The 16212-nt window shown below is 39.6% G+C and overlaps 1 pseudogene; it reads right to left on the bottom strand.

The window, feature by feature from the left end:
- Window positions 1-2539: 2539 nt before the first annotated feature.
- LOC110303385 (transmembrane protein 263 pseudogene) lies at window positions 2540-3022 on the bottom strand (annotated as a pseudogene).
- Between the last annotated feature and the right edge of the window lie 13190 nt (window positions 3023-16212).

The raw sequence follows: 16212 nt of genomic DNA, 5'->3' as shown, positions 1-16212 counted from the left end.
GTTCATTTCAGTTAGAACTACAGCTACCTGTATATTTGTACAGTTCTCTGCTATCGTAAAAGCCCCTCTGAACGACATTGTACTTTAGCATTTGAGACAATTGAGAAAATTTACCAGTTGGCTTTTCTGTAGCAGAAATTAATTAGCCATTTTTCCTCAAGTGATTTTAAAGACAAGCAAAGTTGAAAATAAATATGCAAGCATATAGTATACTAAGCCTATACTTAGACTAATTCAAGTACAAAGCATAGTAGAGCCTCTAAGTTAGAAATACAAACCAGCAATGAATCAATAAATTCTTTTAAATAGCAGGAATCAATTTCTCCAATACCATTATTTAGATCACTGAGAATGGGTCTATTAATTTTGGAACTTTAAAAATACCATTTGTTAACACATTTTACCAGATGTACCAACAAATGTCTCTTAAATGATATTGCATGAAATAAATGACCATTTAATTCCTTCTAAATTTAATTCAATGATTTTACATTTTGTATAAACAAAGTTCCAAGAACATTTGTAGATTCCTTGATAGTCCTGCTGTTATTTATGAATGCTTTTAAATTTTATATTTTTATTCAACTGCTGGCTTACATTACTAATAGAATTCTCTTAAGAGTTCCAAATATTTGAACCTAAATATTCGGGTGATCTTCTCCTGGTCTCAGGAACACTACATTTTGACTTACACCAAGGCACCACTCGCTTCCTCTCTCCAGGGAGTTAGAAGGGGCAGAATGGAGACAGAATTCTAGTTTTAGGTATAAAGAAAATTAAGATTTCTTTTTTTAGGCTTAGATTGTAAGGTAAATGCCAAATATATGTCACTTATAAATTTCCATGAAACTAAGCATTAAGACAAAAAGAAATGAACTTCTGAGTTACATTCTGTGAAAATGAATGTGTTATGATAGCACATTAAGACACAACACACGTACCATCCATATAAAAAACCTTTAACTCCCTGCCTGAAACTGGCTTGAGAAATGGTATCTCTACAGCTGCATTAAAGGGTTATAAGAGAACATGTTTTAAAGCCATGAATGAATTTCACTGCGAATGCAACTCAGTTGGTACAGTACTTGCCTACTATGCATGCGGCCCAGGGTTCCATCCCCAACATCACATAAACCAAGCATGGTATCTCATGCCTGTAATCCCAGCACTTGGGAGGTGAATGCAGAATTAGAAGCACAAGAATATCCTCAGCTACATATCCAGTTCAAGACCAGCCTGGGCTTTAGAAGATCCCATCTCGGGAGGGTATGGGGGACTTTTGGGATAGCATTGGAAATGTAATTGAGGAAATACGTAATAAAAAAAAATAAGAAAAAAAAAGAAGATCCCATCTCAAAGGAAAACAACAACAACAACAACCCTAAATGTGTCATTGAAAGCACTTATTTATTTTTTTAATTTAATTATTTTTTAATTTATTTTTCTTTAATTTAAAGAGTCAGTCCTCATATATTAATGGTTGATTTTATTGTATTTTTAAAGGAATTACTACTAATAATTTAAGACATCCTAAAGAAAGAATAAGCATGAAGGATCATCTTAGATACTTAAGATAATTATAAGTACTTAACAATTAATATTTGCCAGGTGTGGTGGTACACACATTTAATCCCAGCACTCAAGAGGCAGAGGCAGGCGAATTTCTGAGTTCGAGGCCAGCCTGGTCTACAAAGTGAGTTCTAGGACAGCCAGGGCTATACCAAGAAACCCTGTCTCGAAAAAACAAAAACAAAAACAAAATTTATTCCTTCTCAATATGAAACTTCCCACACAGCTTTTGATGAGCTAAGCAATGTTGCATAGCTACTGTGGGGTGTATTAATGATGGGACCATGAATCCAACTACTAAAGCACTTTTCATGTTAACTACTCACAACAGCTGATAAGCACTCTTACCCACTGACACCAGAAAACTCCTTTACCTCAATACTCCTGAGATTTTTAAGAGGGAAACTAGTTTTACAATCTTTAAAAGAGTTCACTGATAATTATAAGAACTGCACATATTTAAGATTATTAGAAAAGATGTTTTCTTTTGTAAGGCATCAATGATTAAACAAACAGAATGCTTATCTAACCAAAAAAAAAAAAAACCCAAAACAAAACAATTAACAGTATCATAAAAACATTTGTCTTCTAAACTTTTGAATTCCTGCTACTTTTTTGCTAGCTTAAATAAGAATGCCTCTTGGCCTAAACCACTATAGTTATAAAAAACTAAGACATCTGAAACTATTAGGCACATCAAAGGTACAGTTTATGTAGTTTGAGTCCCTTTGTAAGGGTCATGTGAGCTACCTGGCACACTGTACACACGGAACTGTAAAACCATCTACTAAGTTGAACTTTCACATTTTTTAGTCAAACTGAAAGACTTAGAGCAAATATTTAAACATACCATATCTTCAGTTACAACTGAACAAGTGTAACGTTTTACCAGATAAAAAGCTGAACTTAAGGATGAGAAGCCTTCAGACACTGTGGTCGTACTGGACTCTTCTTGTTTTAGACGCAGCCAGTCACCAATACTTTCAACACAGCAGTTTAGCGGTTGACTTGGTTGTAGTCTGTAATTGAGCTGTTCAATGCCACTGGCATCATATGCTGTGGAGAGCAAGTGTACTTCTCTCTCAATCAGACTTGTCTTTCTTCTTTCCTGATAAGGGCACTTTGTTTACAACTGCAGACCCAACAGCTGTCACACCTCCAGCCACAGCAGACACGCCTCCTTTCACCAGCCCTATTCCCATGGAAGGCACAGTTGTAACAGCTGTTTTGGTCACTTCCAGACTCTTTCCACCAATCCAAGCCACACCACCAATGGTGGCACCAACAGCTCCCTTTGTAGCACTAAAGATACCTCCAGTCACATGAGACAACATTCCTGGCTGCTGCTGCAGGTGATCTTTCATTGACTCTTCTGGGGGTTCATCACTAAGGTAAGATGGAATTTCTTGACTTTTATCTGCCTGATTCATGATCACCGCGGGGTCGAGGCCGGGAGCTGCCGCCGGGGCGGAGGGAGCGGTGGCACCTAGGACAGCAGAAGCGGCCGGGGCAGCAGAGGCCTTGATGCGGCCCTGGGCGGCTAAGGGATCTAGATGCTCTTCTCGGGCTAAGAAGTCGGAAGACTCTCCGTGCGAGGCAGCGAGGCAGAGGCAGAGGCGGCTTCTGGCTGCGGACGAGGCGCCTCTCTAGAGACATTTTTATGTCTAAAACAGTTACAGGGCTGTTCACATGTGACCATTCCCAGTTTTTGACCTTAGTTATCAAGATCAGTGGCCTCATTCATAACCTAGAAGGAATGTCTTCTCATAAATTCGTTCTAAACCTATTTTCTTTTCCTGGTGCAATTAGCTTGTGACACAGACTTTATTTGTAGCCTTTATTTTTCGTGGGGGGGCGGGGGTGCTTAAAATTACTTGAATCAGTTCAGGAGTTCGATAAAATCATTGCCAGGAATCATAAACTCATTTTTCAGCAAAAAGCATTATTACATGAAAGTATACCTTCATATTGATTCTGCAGGACATCTGCCCAGGAAACATTAGGCTATGGCAGATAAATGAGTGATATAACATTAGCAGGGAAACCATATCAGCAACAAGGGGCAATCCTGGTACAAAGTCTCTGGGGTCCAGGATGCTTCAGGGCACATCCATTGCAGCCATGCAAAATGGTAGGCCATCTCCAGAAAACTCACTTTCTTGTCTTAGCCTTCCCTGCACAGCTTTTGCCACTTATCCTTCTGGAAGAATAAGCACAAATAAAAGTTGGCCTACAAGGTGCCTTGGTCAGTGTTTTATCACAGAAATATAGAAATAAATAGCACACTTGTCTCAGACCATATGATCGTATAGCTTCCACTATTTCCAGTAAGTTCCACTTCCTTGTTCCTGCTGGCTTCTTCAGGTCAAGATCCCCTTCATGCTGGCCTTCTGATCTTTCTCCAATGATGATCCTCAGTTTCCTCTTTTGGCTTTCCGGACCATTCCTACAGAAAAATTCTACATAGAGAGTTGCAAATCAGATCTTGAGATAGTACAGGGAAGGATCCAATCGGCTCTGCATCTTCTCTCTCCCAGGAGCCTTGCTATAAATTCCCAGAAGCCAATTCATTCTTCTGTCCAGAAATTGGAGCTCTGTTCTCACCCATATGGGTATTTCAGTTCCTAGAGACCCCACTAAGTGTCAGAGTCATCCATGGTCTTCTCATCTGGTGAAGGCAGTTTTGTAGATGGGGATCATCTCAGGGTATCCAGGAGCCTGTGGTAGCTATACAGTGATCTGGGAACTACATTTCACCCTCTATTAAGACTCTTGGGATTAGAAAGAGTTTGTGTGGATGCTCCACACAAGATGAGGTGGGGTACCCCACAGAAGGATTTTATGCATTGGTGTAGCTGAATTCCGGCTGTTACAGGGGTTTTTAGGATAATTAGGGCAGATGAGCTCAGGGAATTGAACTGGCTTGTGAGAGGCCACCAGAAGGCAAGGAGCCAAGTTGCATTGTGTCAGCCTCTTCCACAGCTGGTGGTTGGGAAGTGGGTAAAATACTACCTTGTCCTGACTCCACATTGTGTCACTTAGATGCTTTTCAGCACTCACCAACAGCCATGATTGCCCTGGAAGCATACTCGTGATTTCTATGACACAGCCAATGGCCTAGATGTGTTGACCAAAATAATTAATGCTTAAAGAAATAGCAGAGGAATAAGGCTAAAATTATTGTCATGTTGTATCTGAAGTAACTCCTATGATCTGCTAAGACCAAATGCAGCAAAGTCATTCTGATCCCATCTAGCACTTATGTAATTGTGGTTTGTGCCATTAAGAAGGCCACCCCTGAGCTTCAGCACCGGGGTAGTCCCAGGTGTTAGCTCACTCCTAGACACTAGTCAAAAACTAAAGACCTTTTGCACTCCTAATTAGCATGGATGCCTGTATCTTTCTTACATAGTTTATTTCACTTCCAATAGAGGCTATGAGTGACATGAGGGCATTATTTAAGGAATTGTTTTAGTACAACTCACCTATTTCAGGAAGCCTCTTTGTGGAGAAGCTTTCAACTCAGGGGCAGTAAACTCCTTGATACCCTAACAGGTACTATGTTTTGACTCTACAATGCCCTCCATGGACTCAAATGTTTTTACACTGAGATTCATCTTGGTAAGACTACATTGGAGACTGTGCATTTTTTGAGACAGGATCGGACCTATCATGAGAGGGTTGTTGGGCAAAAGTATTGACAGTAATATGGTCTTTGGGCCCACTTTCTGATCCCTGATTTGTCAAGACATGACTGAGTCATGGGATACCTGGTACTACCACAGACTGTCTCGCCAGTTGCTATGTTCTCTGCATCATGACAGATGAACTCTCATAAAACTAATCCAAAATAAATATGACTTGTATTAAGCTGTTTCTGTTAAGTGATCACTGTTGCAAGAGAAACACAGAAACTTAGTATCAGAAAAGAGCATCCTCTATAGTTTAGCACAGAATCTCAGAATCAGCCCTTTCAGAACTCAAGACAGAAAGATTAAAATCTTGAGTAAGTATCAGTTGTGTGATGAGCTAACAAATATACACATCTTAATTTTCCAAACTCTACAAAAATGAACCACATAATGTATTGTATGATACTGCTGTAAGGTAGTATTACTAAATAGTGTCTGTATTCTTAATTCACTATACTGCATCTGTATAGGCTGCCATTCTGATTTCTCAAGCTTTTGTAGGTTTTTCTTATTTGGAAACACCTTTTTTCTGTCATTGTGGGTTCTAGATTAAATTATTTTGCTGATTCTTTATTCTGATTTAAAGAATCCTCTAATCTCTGTTCTATGGCCTTCTATCTAACACTTATTTATTTATTTATTTATTTATTTATTTATTTATTTATTTTGTAGGCTTCTTTTTCTCTGAGTCTGTTTTATTCTGATCTCTCTCTTTTTTTTTAATTTTTTATTGGGTATTTTCCTCATTTTCATTTCCAATGCTATCCCAAAAGTCCCCCATACCCCCCCTCCAATCCCCTACCCACCCACTCCCACTTCTTGGCCCTGGTGTTCCCCTGTACTGATGCATATAAAGTTTGCACGACCAATGGGCCTCTCTTTACACTGATGGCTGACTAGGCCATCTTCTGATACATATGCAGCTAGAGACACCAGCTCCAGGGGGTACTGGTTAGTTCATATTGTTGTTTCACCTATAGGGTTGCAGATCCCTTTAGCTCCTTGGATACTTTCTCTAGCTCCTCCATTGGGGGCCCTGTGATCCATCCAATAGCTGACTGTGAGCATCCACTTCTGTGTTTGCTAGGCCCCGGCATAGTCTCACAAGAGACAGCTATATCAGGGTCCTTTCAGCAAAATCTTGCTAGTGTATGCAATGGTGTCAGCATTTGGAAGCTGATTATTGGATGGATCCCTGGATATGGCAGTCTCTAGATGGTCCATCCTTTTGTCTCAGCTCCAAAATTTGTCTCTGTAACTCCTTCCATGGGTGTTTTGTTCCCAATTCTAAGAAGGGGCAAAGTGTCCACACTTTGGTCTTCATTCTTCTTCAGTTTCATGTGCTTTGTATCTTGTATCTTGGATATTCTAAGTTTCTGGGCTAATATCCACTTATCAGTGAATACATAGTATGTGAGTTCCTTTGTGATTGTGTTACCTCACTCAGGATGATGAGCTCCAGGTCAACCCATTTGCCTAGGAATTTCATAAATTCATTCTTTTTAATAGCTGAGTAGTACTTTATTGTGTAAATGTAACACATTTTCTGTATCCATTCCTCTGTTGAGGGGCATCTGGGTTCTTTCCAGCTTCTGGTTATTATAAATAAGGCTGCTATGAACATAGTGGAGCATGTGTCTTTCTTACCAGTTGGAACATCTTCTGGATATATGCCCAGGAGAGGTATTGTAAGATCCTCCGGTAGTACTATGTCCAATTTTCTGAGGAACCACCAGACTGATTTCCAGAATGGTTGTACAAACTTGCAATCCCACCAACAGTGGAGGAGTGTTCCTCTTTCTCCACATCCTCCCCAGCATCTGCTGTCACCTGAATTTTTGATCTTAGCTATTCTGACTGGTGTGAGATGGAATCTCAGGGTTGTTTTGATTTGCGTTTCCCTGATGATTAAGGATGCTGAACATTTTTTCAGGTGCTTCTTCAGCCATTCGGTATTCCTCTGGTGAGAATTCTTTGTTTAGCTCTGAGCCCCATTTTTTAATGGGGGTTATCTGATTTTCTGGAGTCCACCTTCTTGAGTTCTTTATATATGTTAGATATTAGTCCCCTATCTGATTTAGGATAGGTAAAGATCCTTTCCCAATCTGTTGGTGGCCTTTTTGTCTTATTGACGGTGTCTTTTGCCTTACAGAAGCTTTGCAATTTTATGAGGTCCCATTTGTCGATTCTTGATCTTACAGCACAAGCCATTGCTGTTCTATTTAGGAATTTTTCCCCTGTGCCCATATCTTCGAGGCTTTTTCCCACTTTCTCCTCTATATGTTTCAGTGTCTCTGGTTTTATGTGGAGTTCCTTGATCCACTTAGATTTGACCTTAGTACAAGGATATAGGAATGGATCAAAGAGGATACATATTTATATTTATATAATAGAACTATAATCATTAGTGTACATATAGTTATTTTTAGGCTAACAGTCAAAACAAATTTATATGGAATCCAAATGCATTCTTCTACAGTGTTTTTCATTTTAACATGGAAACTATTTTCTTTTTTAAATCTCTCTGACTCTCTCCTTTATTTAGAGACTTTACTTTAGTACTTTTGTTCTCCTTCACTTGGAAATTTTCATTTTTCCTATATCTCTCCTGTTTTGGAAACTTTTTTAAAATCTATTTTTCCTTTGGAAGGTTTATTTTATATTTAAAATCAGTATTTCTATGGCTCTCTATGTTCAGTTTCTTTATTTTCTTTAGTCTCTGAATCTTTTAAAATATTTTTATGTGTTTTTCTTTTTCACATACTTTATATTTATCATTTTCTAAGCTTAACATCTTTTTTCTGTCTTTAATTTTGTCTAAACACCTTTCATGCTTATGTAGCTTTTAAAAAAATTTATGTAATTCTCTGAAGGACTTTATTAATTTCAAAATATTTATATCTGCCTATGATGTCTCACACAGAGTCTCTTTCCCACTTTAGCATTTAAACATAATTTCAAACATTTTTACCTGATTGGAAGTTAAGCTGCACTCAGATTTATTTGTTTTGCTCTGTGTCCCTCTGTGGTTTAGCTCAATGCTGTGGTTGTGTTTAGCCCTGCCCCAGATATCTTGCTCACAGAGAAGAGGCTGTTCTGTCCTGCTGTGAGCTGTTCATTGGCTGGGAAGGTGTTACCACTGGATCCATTGAGGTGGGGATGCTGTGTCCTCCCATAAGATTCAAACCTCTGCATTCTCCTGCCACCTCTCCACCCACCTTCATCAGAGCTGCAGATCCTGAACCACACAGGTTAGATTCCCTTCTCCAACCCATCTTCCCTGCTTGCTGACATAGACACAGAGAAACATTTTGGGTCAGTGACCTTCCCAGTCTCCTGAGCAGGCTTATCACATCAGGCCTTTTTCTGATATCACAGAAAAAGAAAGAATATGCTCTTCTTTAAACAATGCTAGTGTACTGCCAAAAGGACCATATGATACTTTAAAAGTTAAGGGAAAAGAAAGTGGTCTTATATCAAATATAAAAATGAGAAGAGAAAAGGGAAGAATTAAGCAAAGGCCCGAGAGATTGAATTTCCTTAGAAAAATTAAATATTCGTGTTAATAAAACAATACAGGGTAAGCTTGATACAACGGATAGTAGGAAGTAACTTCTGATTTATTAACATAGTCAAACGTAAACAGAAAACCCTGCCTGACATTTCTGTAACTGTAAGGCTTCATGACACCTATCCTTAGGGGAAAAAAACCGAGTTAAAGGAAAACTGATTTTATCAGAATGTTGATTTTTAGTTCTCATAAAATGTACTGTTTGCTCACTTTCAATCTTTATATTATTGAGGGATTATTTATTTACATCCCAAATGCTGCCCCCTTCAGGTCTCCCCTCGCAAAGCTCTTTCCCCCTGCCCCCTCCCCTTCACATCTGGGAAAGTACCCCCACTCTGGGGCATCAAGTCTCTACAGGATTAGGCTCATCCTCTCCCAAGGAAGCCACACAAACCAGCCCTCCCTCTGCTTCACATATGCAGGAGACCTCTGACCAGTCCATGGAGGTTCTTTGACTCCTGGCTCAGTCTCTGGTAGCTCCCAGGGATCCAGGGTAGTTGAAACAGTTGGTCTTCCTGTGGGGTTGCCATCCCATTCAGTTCATTAATTCTGTGCCCTAACTCTTTCATAGGGGTGCCTGACCTCCATCCCATGGTTGGCTGTGGGTATCTTCATCTGTCTCAGTCAGCTGCTAGCACAGCCTCTCAGAAGAAAGCCATACGAGGCTCCTGTATGCAAGCACAGCATAGTACCATTAATAGTATCAGAAATTGGTGCCCTCCTATAAGATGGATCCCAAGTTGGGTTGGTCACTGGATGGCCTTTCCTTCAGTCTCTGCTCTACTTTTTGTCACTGCATTTTTTTAAAGGCAGGTGTAATTTTGGGTCAAAACTGTTATAGATGGGTTGGTGTCCTCATCCCTCACTGTTTTTTGTTTTGTTTTTGTTTGTTTGTTCCGGTTTTTGTTTGTTTGTTTTTTGTTTTTTTGGTCTGGCTACTGGAAGTGGTCTCTTCAGGTTCCATATGCCCATATTTGGGCATTTTGGCTAAGGTTACCCACATTGAGTCCTGGGAGCTTCCCATATCTCAGGTCTCTGGGACTTCCTAGAGACTCCCTCCAGGTCCCACCCCTGGCAGCTGCACATTTCTATTCATTCTACCCGCCTTCTGGGCTATTATCCTGTTTCTCATGGCCTCTCCTGATCTTGGCCCCCTATTCCCCTCTTCCTCCATTGTCTATCCAGGTTTCCCCCTCCATCTGCCTCCCATAAGTATTTGTACCCCTTCTAATTGGGATTGGAGCATCCTTACCTGGGCCTTCCTTCTTGTTTATCTTCTTTGGGTCTGTGGGGAGTATCATGGGTATTCTGTACTTTTGGGGTAATATTCATTCATCAGTGAGTACATACCATGCATCTCCTTTTGGGCCTGGGTTACCTCACTCAGGATGATGTTTTCTAGTTTTATCTGTTAGCTTGCCAAATTCATGATGTCCTTGTTTTTAATAGCTGAATAGTATTTCATTGTGTAAATGAGCCACATTTTTTGTATTCATTCTTCAGTTGAGGGGCATCTGGGTGACTTGCAGGTTCTGGCTGTAATGAATATGCATGCATTATGGAACAAGTGTCCTTGTGGGATGGTGTAACGTCTTTTGGGTATATGCCCAGGAACAGTATAGCTGTGTCTTTGGGTAGAACTTATTTCCAGTTTTCTGAGAAAGCAGATTAATTTCCAGAGTGGTTGTACAAGTTTGCAATCCTACCTGCAATAGAGGAGTGCTCCTCTTCACATCCTTGCCAGCATGTGCTGTCACTTGAGATTTTGATCTTATGCACTCTGATTTGTGTAAAGTCAAATCTCAGGGTCATTTTGATTTCCATTTCCCTATTGACTTAAGATATTGAGCATTTCTATAAGTGCTTCTCAGCTAACTGAGATTCTTCTGTTGAGGGCTCTTTTTTATTTTTATTTTTTAAATTAATGCAGGCCAGGCAAACCACTCATACAAAGAAGTAAGTAAACATGTTAATCCTGCTGACCCATGAGCATGGGAGATCTTTCCATCTTCTGATATCTTATTCATGTTCTTTCTTCAGGGACTTGAAGTTCTTGTTATAGAGGTTTTTCACTTACTTCATTAGAGTTACACCAAGATATTTTATATTATTTGTGGCTATTGTAAAGGGTTTGTTTTCCTAATTCTTTCTCTGTCCATTTATTACTTGTATAAAGGAGGGCTACTGATTACTTTGAGTTAGTGTCCAGCCACATTGCTGAAGTTATATATCATCTGTAGGAGTTCTCTGGTAGAATTTTTGGGGTTGCTTCTGTGTACTATCATATCATCCTTGAATAATGATACCTTGACTTTTCCTTTCCAATTTGTATCCCCTTGATATCCTTTTGTTGTCTTGTTGCTATAGGTAGAACCCCAAGAGCTATATTGTATAGATACAGAGATAGTGTGCATCCCTGTCTTGTCCCTGATATTAGTGGGATTGCTTTAGGTTTCTCTCCATTTAATTTGATGTTGGTTTTTGGCTTGCTGTATATTGCTTTTATTATATTTAGGTTTGTGCCTTGAATTCCTGATCTCTCCAAGACTTTTTAACAAGGGGTGCTTTTGGATTTTGTCAAAGGTTTTTTTTTTCTTTTCTTTTCTTTTCTTTCTTTTTTTTTTTTTTGCACCCAATGAGATTATCATGTGATTTTTTTTTCTTTGAGTATGTTTATATAGTGGATTATGTTGTTGTGTTTTCATATATTGACAATCCTTTCATCCCTGGAGTAAGCAGATTTGATCATGGTGAACGATATTTGTGATATGTTCTTGGATTCAGCTGTATTATATTGAGTATTTTAGCTTTAATGTTCATAACCAAAACGGGCCTGAATTTCTTTTTCTTTGTTAGATCTCTGTGTGGTTTAGGTATTGTGATAACTGTGGCCTAATAGGATGCATTAGATAGCATTCCTTCTGTTTCTATTTTGTGGAATAGTTTGAGGAGTATTGGTATTAAGTCTTCTTTGAAAGTCTGGCAGAATTTTACATTAAAACCACGTGGTCCTGGGCCTTTTTTTGGTTGGGGGGGGGATTAATGATGACTTCTGCTTCTCTAGGGGTCATTGGACTGTTTAGATAGTTTACCTGATCTTGATTTATCTTTGGTGTATGGTATCTGTCTAGAAAATCATCCATTTACTTTAGATTTTCCAGTTTTGTCAAGTATAAGCTTTTGAAATAAGACTTGATTATTTTTTAAAATTTCATCAGTTTCTGTTGTTATATCTCACTTTTCATTTCTGATTTTGTTTATTTGGGTACTTTCTCTGTTCCTTGTATTTAGTTTGGCTAAGTGTTTGCATATCTTTTTGATATTCTCAAAGAACCAGGTCTTGGTTTTGTTGATTCTTTGTATTGTTCTCTTTGTTTCTATTTGATTGGTTCCAGCCATGAGTTTGAATATTTTTGCCATATATTCCTCTTGGGTATGTTTGCTTTTGTTGTTGTTTGTTTGTTTCAGAGCTTTCAGGTGTGCTGTTAAGTTTCTAGTATAGGATCTCTCCAATTTCTTTATGAAGACACTTAATGCTATGAATTTTCCTCTTAACACTGCTTTCATTGTATCCCATGAGTTTTGGTATATTTTACCTTAATTTTCATTGAACTCTAGAAAGTCTTTTATTTTGTTCTTTATTTCTCATCTGACCAAATAATCATTGAGTAGAGATATGTTCAATTTCTATGAGTATGTAGAATTTCTGTTGTTGTTGAAGTCCAGCCTTAGTCCTTGGTGATCTTATAAAAATGTGGGATTGTTTCAATCTTCTTGTATCTGTTGAGTCTTGTTTTGTGTCTGATTATATGGTGTGTGTGTGTGTGTTTCATCCATGGATCCAAGGGAACCAGGGTGGTGGCTGGTAGCATGGTCCACCCAGAGCTTAAAGTGGAGTAGTAGAAATTAAATGCAACACAAAGTAGACTTTGTGCCTACTCTCTCTGTGTTTCCACAACTCTGTGCAAAAAAAAAAAATGTTGTAAAGTATTCCCTAATGTCCCTTGTAGGTCTGGTTCTGCTTTATACACTCAGTTATAATCTCACCCCACACATACCCCACACTCTGTAATAACTCATATATCAAAACATGAAGAAAGCCACACATCAGTGTCCAGTGGTGATAATAGGTGTTAGACTACTGAGAGAAGAAGTGAGTATGAGAGGATCCTTCAGGTGGGCTCTGACAGACATTGTATAGAAGATGGTAGCACTTCCTAGAAAGAATTGCCACAGGAGTAAGATGAAGCTACTAGGGACCAGCCTGTAACAAGAACACAGGGCATCAGGACATTGGCTGTCACAGCCACAGTGGAAGCTGGCATTCCCTGGAAATTGAGTAGATCCACAGTACTCTGGCCTTATCATTTCCACCTGTTACTACCATGCCCAGCATGACTCGGGCCATGGGTAGGAGAGAGACAGCTGTAGATTTTTAGCTAAACTTTTTCTGGCACTTGATCCTGACTTTTTACATTCCTTTAGGAGCAGCAGCAGCAGCAGATGGGAAATGGCTGAGTAGAAGCAATGGCCAAGCCAGGATGAGGGTTTAGTTCATGGTCAAGTATCTGCTCACAGATGCGGGACTCAGTCAATGACTTCCAGAAAAATGTTTGAGTAAAAAGATCATGCATGGATCAGCTGAGATTTATAATGCATTCAGTGTGTACTCAAATTGGACTTGAGCCTTGAATAAGGTCTCAGTTTCTTTTGTCCTATGACAGAAGCAAAACAAACCTAGACCTGGGTGCCTGGCAGGCTGTTGTGCACAAGGTATAGAGCTTATCTGTGGGGTTTGAATGAGAACTGCTGTCCTAGGCCCATATATTTGGATATTTTATCCCCAATTGGAAATACTGGAAAGGATTAGGTCATGTCACTATCTGCCTGGTAATTGTGTCTTAAGATGTAAGCTCTCAGCTACTGCTGCAGTGCCATGCCTGCCTGTCTGTTGCTATGTTCCTCACCATGATTGTCATGGGCTCTAACCCACTGTAATCCTGAGACCCAAATTAAATGCTCTCTTTATACCTTGCCTAGTCATTATGTTTTGTCATAGTAATAGAAAAATAACTAAGACATTACCCATACCATCAGGAGATATCATTGAAAGTATTCTGCTCCTTCATCTTTAGAAACTGGATCTGGTACCTGATCAGTGTGTAGATTAGGTGAAGGAACAAAGTCAACATCAGTCTCAGTCTTTGGTGGTGGATATTTAACAGAGGCCCACAGAATTCTTTACCTCCTTCCAGACTGTCACTCTGACACCTGTTTTACCTCAATTATGTCACACTTCACCTGAAAGTGGGAGATGGCAGTTCTGGACAGCACAGATTATTGTGGGATCAAATGTGGTAGTGCATTTAAGGCACAGAAGAGTCTATTGAAAGGGAAATGTTCATAGAAGAACTATCTCCAGGGTCTGACACCTCCACTGGCCTATTTCTGTCGCCTCAGCTACCCTGTCAATCATGGAGAGCAAAAGGTTTAAATGACACCCCCACAAACTCTGCCCAGAGAATAAAGGAGAAAATTGTCTGGTGAAACATGGTTGCAAATGTGGGTGCTGGAGCATTGTCGACCTGAATAATGCATCTCTGGCTTTCTAGTGTATGGATGGCGTTGCTCTCTCTTGTCTGCTTGTCTGTTTTGCCTTTTTCTATACCATATTTGTCCTCAAATACAACTCTGGAGAAATTTTTGGGAAAGGAATTGAGGGCATTACTAGAGAAGGAAATGGCTCTGATGTCTTTTAAGTACAAACTGCTCTGGTTGTGCCCATTCAAACAGTCAACCCAGGCATAACAGGACAAGGCGTTCTGGATGTGGAGGGTGAATGCCTTAATTGTTCTCTGGAAAATTTTAGCCAACTTGTGGTGATTGTTGTACCAGGAAATATTTGAAGCAGAACATGTTTTTTGAAGCCTGAAGCTTTGGTTGTTAAGAAAACTGAAGACCCCCCCGCCCACACACATACCCGAAAAGTAAAAGAAACACTGGGTCTGAGCCACTAAGGATAGGGATGGCCATAGAAAATACAAGGGATTAGATAGCAGAAGAAATATCTGGATCTACTGGATTAGTGAGCAGTGGTGAGAGCCACAATGAGGGGAGATCTCTAATAATGGAACGTTAGATCTATAAATATTATTGGGGAAAACTGGAAGATATATGTATAATATAAAATATAAATGACGGGTAGAAGAGTTTGGATGTCATGAGGAGATCATTGGATTAGTGAACTGATATTCCTGGAACATACTAATTTGAGCCTCTGGCATCGACTGCCTAAGAAAATTAGGCTACAAATTCTAAGGGATAGAATTCAGGCTTGTGAAGGAGCCCCAGGGAAAGCTGCAAGGAGAATTAATATTGCATATTAAAAAATAGTTTGAAAAGCCCTGTAGAAATATATATTCAGATGATCTCAATAAATCAGAGGAAGAGATTCTGCAAGGTTAGACAAGCTATGAAGGTTTTGCTGAGAATTAAGAGTTAATGTATAACTTAGCTGCAGACACCTTTATGAGTGTGTTGTGCTTTCTGGTGACATAGTTACACGGGGTTCTCATTATTTTATGAGGTTGAGGAAAATAATAAAATGGCTTTTGGTTATGTATTTTGGTGTAATAAGGAACTGTGCAAACAAAAGACTGAGGTGGGCTCAGAGAGAGCGAGAGAGAGAGAGAGAGAGAGAGAGAGAGAGAGAGAGAGAGAGAGAGAAACAACTGAATGCTGTCTTTAAGCTCAGCTTCAGAACAACAGTCGCTTGCACCTGCTTCCTTGCCTGAGACTGATTTCATGCCAATCCAATCCTTCCATTCTCAAGACCCTCAAAACAACTGAGGCTGGTCTTTTGCAGAAACTAAAGTGCCACATTGGTCAGGTAGAAGATGCCTCAGAGGGTCTCCTCATTCACAGATTAGGAAAATGGGGGCAGAGGTCATACAGTATCTGGGAATTAAGTGATTACTAAAAATGGCCATGGTGCACTGCACCTCTAGATCTAAGGGACACACACTCACATAGACACAGAGGCTTTCACAACCATTGGCATCTTCACATTGATGCCTTTACTATTGGAAGACAGGTCAGCTTGTGAATCTGAGATTCTGAGATCATTGAATTTTGTCCTGCCCAAAACTCAGGTGTACCCTCTTGTCATTCCTCCCTGAAGCACTGTACCTCCCCTTTTCACCCTCTTGCCCTCACTACATCCTGTTCAGAATGTTAGATAGCAAGATTCAGGTGGCGTTAAGGAAAAGTGACACCTATACCTTGACCCTGAAATTACAGACTGTGTGAACTCAGATGCAAGAACTGTCCACACTGGCTCTGTAGCTTTAATCAAACGCTAATGACCATTGCCTCAGAACT

The sequence above is a fragment of the Mus caroli genome, unplaced genomic scaffold, assembly GCF_978045245.1.
Source record: "Mus caroli unplaced genomic scaffold, Mus_caroli_1 scaffold_12, whole genome shotgun sequence".
Taxonomy (NCBI): Eukaryota; Metazoa; Chordata; class Mammalia; order Rodentia; family Muridae; genus Mus; species Mus caroli.
This window is presented reverse-complemented; position numbering and strand designations above follow the sequence as displayed.